We start from the raw sequence: 6,000 nt of genomic DNA, 5'->3' as shown, positions 1-6,000 counted from the left end.
TAAGTGAAACATAGTCCAGTTTAGAGCAAAGATCCCAATAGATCTTTAAGGGCTGCAAACATGCTCAGCTGATGTCAGGCAATCCTCAGACATGTGAGCTACAATAGCAATTAGTATCTTAAGCTACTTTGTTTAGGACTTACGTTACAGATCAAAGGCTAAAACATATCCAGAAAAAAAAAATCTTATCCTGGCCTGGTGCTGGTGGTTCACGCCTGTAATCCTAGCTACTCAGGAGGCTGAGATTTGAGGATCATGGTTCAGAGCCAGCCGGGGCAGGAAAGTCTATGAGATTCTTATCTCCAATAAAGTACCAGAAAATAGGAAGTGACACTGTGGCTTAATTGGTAGAGTGCTTGCCTTGAGCTGAAGAGCAGAGGGACAGTGCCCAGGCCCAGAGTTCAAGCCCCAGGACAAAAATAAAAAATAAAAAAAAATATTATCCTTATTATTAATTACTTGCTGTACTCTCAAACTGCCACAAAAAGTATCCTTTAGGGCTGGGAAGGTGGCTCAGTGGTAGAGCTCTTGCCTTGCATGCATGAGGCCCTGGGTTCGATTCCTCAGCACCACATAAGCAAAAAGAAAAAAGCCGGAAGTGGTGCTGTGGCTCAAGTGGTAGAGCGCTAGCCTGAGCTAAAGAGCTGAGGGACAGCACCCAGGCTCAAAGTTCAGGCCCCATGACCGGACCCAAAAAAAAAAAAAAAAGTATCCTTTATTTTTTGCCTAATTTCCTTGCCATTTATTATCTGTATCTATTCTATTTGCTCCCTGTCGTTTTAACACAGTGTCTTGCTATTTTGTCCAGGAACTTGCTATTTTGGCCTGGAACTCTGTGCGCAAGCCATTCTCCTGCCTCAGTGTCTTGAGTACCAGGGTCTATAGGCACATGTCCCTGTGTTTGGTTTGTTATCGATTCCCTATTACCTAACACCAAAACCTCCTAATAGTCCTATAGCTTTGGCACTTACTATTTCACACTTACTTTTAAATTTCTTCTTCCTTTTCTGTATGCACTATTCTTTATTTCTTTGTATATTCCATCTACTTCAGGGGCTTCTCTTCTATTTTTCTGGTATTTTATTCATTCTTCTAACAATGAGCATCATATATCTGATATGGTTTTATCTCTATCCCTAATCTCCCCTTAAACACAAGTTAAGTTGGTTCTTGAAGTATATTGCATATCAGAATCACTTAGAGAGCTTGTGAATATGCAGAGTGTTTGTGCTTCATTCTCACAGATTCATAATTAGTAAATCTGAGAATCTGTATTTCTAACAAGTTCTCAGGTAATGTTGCTAACGCATCAGTGACCCAAGTCATTGCCAGTGACTTTGAGATCCATACTTCTACTCCACATTTCCAACAGTCTCTATGTGGTTATCCACAGGTGTCTCACATGTATGTATCACAGCATTCATTAGGGTGTTGTTGTTGTTGTTCTCGTGGATTGTTTTTGTTTGCTTGTTTTTGAGACCAGCCCAGGCTGGACTCAGACTTGTGATATTTTTGCCTCTCTCTCATGAATGTTGGAATTATAGGTGTGCACTACCATGACTGGCTAGAGCTTTTTGATTGTAAGCCCTAGGAACCAATTAGGGCTAAATAAAACAAAACCTTTTCAAGGGAGTACAATGAATTAAGGTGAAGACTGTTAGAACCATGCATGCTTCAAGTAAGAAAGGAACTGGGACTACTTGACAGTAAGACTACTGCTTTTTAAGTCTAAAAAAGTAAACTGAGCATTTATGTTTTTGAGACCTTCTGTTTGAGTCAATTCTAAACTAGAATCACCTATCCAGTTTTGAGTTGCACAGCTGAGTGAATGGAAAGATTATGGTTGTGGTAGCCGGAAGGACTCTATTTTCATCTTTCTTAGCTTAAACTCTCATAACCAAGCAGGTTAGATTACTCCAACAGTCTCTAAACCAGTTTCTTGCTCCTAATATCACTTCTAATCCATTTTCCACATCACCTTCAGTATCTTGAAACATCTAATTGTCTTCTTTGGTTATCTGATGTAGTTTTATTCTCTTAGTTTTAAGTAATGAAATTGCTCTTATTTATGGTTGAGATACATTTTCCTTAGCCAAGTCAAAAAATGCAAAAGTACTTTTAGAGGATAAGGAATTCATATATTCCTTGTAAAACAAGGCCTTAATCCTGTGGTGACCAGGCAAAGGTTCTAAGGTGGCCAAGGTCAGAAATGGAGTACTGACATTTTACATAAGATACCCCTCTGAAAGACATGAAAAGATTAACCTTTCCTTCGGCCTGCAGAGATCAAGTCCTCTTTTTATCCCCAGTACCTAGTACAGTGCCTTACACATATCAGGCACTTAATGAAATGAACAGTTCTCAATTTTTAAAAAATGTATGACTCATTATTCCTGGTTCTTGTTGGTAATGACCCATTGACTATTGGTCATTACTTAACTCCCTGATAAGTATCTTTCTGTATTTGTTAATTATTGTCCAGTTTTTATGTACAACTTGATATTAGCTGAGCATATACTATCTTAAATTAGCATTATGCATGTTCAGATTTTAAGAGCCTTAAAGATTATTTATCGAAATGAACTCCAGGAAGTGGAAACGAGTTTTGTTTTCTTTTCTTTTTGCCTTGTTCGTTTATCTGTCTTTGGGAAGGTGGAGGGGCACAGAAATGAAGGGACAAAGGGCGAACAAATGCAGCAGTGGTACTCACTAAATACTATGTTGAAAATTAACTATACAACTTGTGGGTGGGGAGATGAAAGGGAAAGACTGGGAGAGAGCGAGGAAAGGGGTGGCATTGTCCAAAAAGAAATGTACTCATTATCTGACTTAGATTAGGTGTAAACTTTCTGTACATCACCTTAATAATAATAATAATAATAATAATAATAGCTTATGGGAGAATTCTGTAGCTATACATAGTGCCAACACATAGTAAATGATAAGTAAAATCTGTTTAATAGATGAATAGATATATAGAGAGAGTTTGTGTGTAAGGTGGATCCTATGAGCTAACCTCCCTGTAGCTGTGCCAGGAATCAGAAGATATTGGAATTAGATAGTGAGTCTAAACCAAAGCATTCAAGTTGAGCAGAGATCCAATGCCATGAAGCCAAATACAAGCTTCAAATGAAAATATCCAAGCTTCAAGTGAATCTGAGGTGAAGTATAAAGTAGAAACACAGGAGAAGCAAGAGTAGTAACATGTTGATGGAAATCTGAGATGATGAACTTTTGGGGAGGACTGTACCAAACATTTTACCAAAACAAGGTGAATAAAATGGAATTTACCAAACAAGGTGAATAAAATGGAAGTGTCTGAGGAATTAAAAGCTAAAGCACAGTAATTTATCATCTCTAACAAAGAAACACATGAAAATAATTATAATACCAAGTATAGAGAAATTCAATAAAATCTGCTTTAAGAGGTGGACTTAATTTGAACTTTATTTTTCTAGTTCTTCCCTGTCATCTAATTGTTTCACACATTTTGTAGAACTGTGCATACAAATTTTAATGTATTTTTGTTAGATATACAAAAATATATTTTAGAGTTACATTAGACTGCCACATATGAAAACCTTTTCTTTTAGTTTTTAGTTTTATAATCTACCAATCAGTAAAGCTGCAATAAGAATGCTATACCTAATGACCACTGATTTTTTTTTATACAACAACTATTCACAGACTGGAAAATTCTGAGAATATTTTATAAAGGTTAAAAACAAAACATTTGAAACTATGCAAAAAAATCCCTACTTAGTTAAAAGAAGTATATATTTCCTGGGCATCAGTGGCTCATGCTTGTAATCCTCGCTACACAGAAAGCTGAGATTTAAGGATTGTGGTTTGAAGCCAGACCAGGCAGTAAAATCCTTGAGATGCTTATCTGCAATTGAAACACCAAAAAGCCAGAAGCAGAGCTGTGGCTCAAGTGTTAGAATGCTAGCCTTGAGCACAAAAACTCAAGGACAGTGCTCAGGTCCTGAGTTCAAGCCCCAGAACTACCCAAAAAAATAAAAAGAAGAAGAAAAAGTGCATATTTATTTTTTGAAAATTTGAATGTTATGAAATGGCTACAACTCTGTAAAACATTTGTTGTCTCTCAGTCTGTGAGGTGGGATAGAGTAGCTCTTAGTCACACACAGTGTTTTTTTGTACTAATTAGCAGCCGGCATTAGTATCGAAGACTAATGTCCACATGAAGAACACCTCAAAACTTACTTTAAATCCTATTGTAAATATACAATAGTCTTCAGCATGAATTATAAAGTAAATTTTGTGTTTTTGAGCTAAATCCTGGATAAAGTACAGTTTAAGAGCATTTATTATTCTTTCTAAAACCACTAAGAAGACAAACTCCTTCATTAGCTCCTCTAAAAAGCGACTATATTGGGCAAACAACATAAAAGAAGATCACTGACAAAGAAGTAATTTAGATCCACAAAGCAGTCTCATCCTATAGCGTTTTGAGCAAGTCATTCACAATCTCTAAGTCTCAATTTCCTCAGCTTAAAAACATTGACTTGAATTATTTCAGTGATTCTTGACAGACAGACCACAATGGACTTGCCATTTTGAATTGGTAGATGTGAGAAGGACCTGGGTAACCTTTATCTTTACAACACTATGTAAGTAATTCTGGTGCATATAGTTGATTAAGACCTAATGAGCTAAATAATTACTTGGATCTTTTGCAATTCTAAGAGTCTACCTTTTACATCCAATCAATGGAATTTTAATAGCTCCTAGCTTTCATCATTACACTCTCCTTGTTCATGAATAAGTATATTTTAGGAAGTGGGAAACTGCCTCTAAATTATGAATAATAGCTTACAGTTGAGTACTTACTAAAGTATTAACTAATTTAACAACTGTATATACATACATATAAAATACATATATGTATACACATACAGACATAAAACCTGGATTCTTGCAATGTTGTAAGGTAAGTCCTAGGGTTATTATCTTAATATTACACAGTTAGGGCAAATGAGGCACAGAAAGCAACTTATCCAAAACCACAAAACAGCTAAATAGGGAAACTGGCCTGCAGAGCCTCACCTGTAACCAGTATGCTCTATTGCCATTCAATAAATGACCCATATGTACAACCAACATCCACCTGTTACTTTGGGTTAAAAAGAAAAGAAAAGGAAGAAAAGAAATGAGAAAAAAGGAGAAGAAAAAAAAGGAAAAAAGTGTGTTTTTAGAAGTTGGAAAAGACAAGAATGAAATGCCTCAAAATATATGAGAATAAGGCCCCTAGTTCTAAAGTACAAGAAGGACTGCTTGGATTTATAAAAATCTAAGTAGAGATTCTATCCTTAATAATTTTCCTTCAGTTATTATTTCATTTTAGAATGTCTGAGACATGCTCTTTTTAACTGATCAAATATTAATTTAAAATATTAGAAATGTATCTTACCAGATGATCTAGATCTCCAATTGTAGACTAAAACAGGAAAGTAAGCACGAGAGAGAGAGAGAGAGAGAGAGAGAGAGAGAGAGAGAGAGAGAGAGAGAGAGAGAGAGAGAGGTGGGGGAGAGGAAAGAGAGAGAAAGAGAGGGGGAGGGGGAAAATAATGATAATTGAAACAATTCAGCCTATTACTATAAAATTTCATAACACTACTTAGGAACATAGGGGACAAAGCTGGGATGGTACAGATTAATACATTATAAGATATAATCTTCTCTTCCCAGGAGCATGGCTAGAGAAGGATTTAATTGAAGTCTGTGGTCCTAAATTTGCAGTGCTAAAATGCCAATCTGCACTGCAGTATTTTTCTCTCTGGGCGCACTCAGCAGTGTAAGTGCCAACACTTAGTTGGAGCTAGTGTTTTGTTAGGTAAGTGTGATAGCAGAACAGGCAAAGAGACTTGTGGCTTCTGGCAAAAACAAAGTATAAATATAATTTAATATAGAAGGCAGCAAGAGAAGATAGGAAGTGAAAATAGAACAAGAGGAAAAAAGAAGTCTGTAGACTGAGGTCCC

This window comes from Dipodomys spectabilis, unplaced genomic scaffold (assembly GCF_019054845.1).
Source record: "Dipodomys spectabilis isolate Male_0828 unplaced genomic scaffold, ASM1905484v1 ptg000001l, whole genome shotgun sequence".
In the NCBI taxonomy this organism is placed as follows: Eukaryota; Metazoa; Chordata; class Mammalia; order Rodentia; family Heteromyidae; genus Dipodomys; species Dipodomys spectabilis.
The sequence above is the reverse complement of the archived record's forward strand: the minus strand, read 5'-3'. Positions refer to the sequence as shown.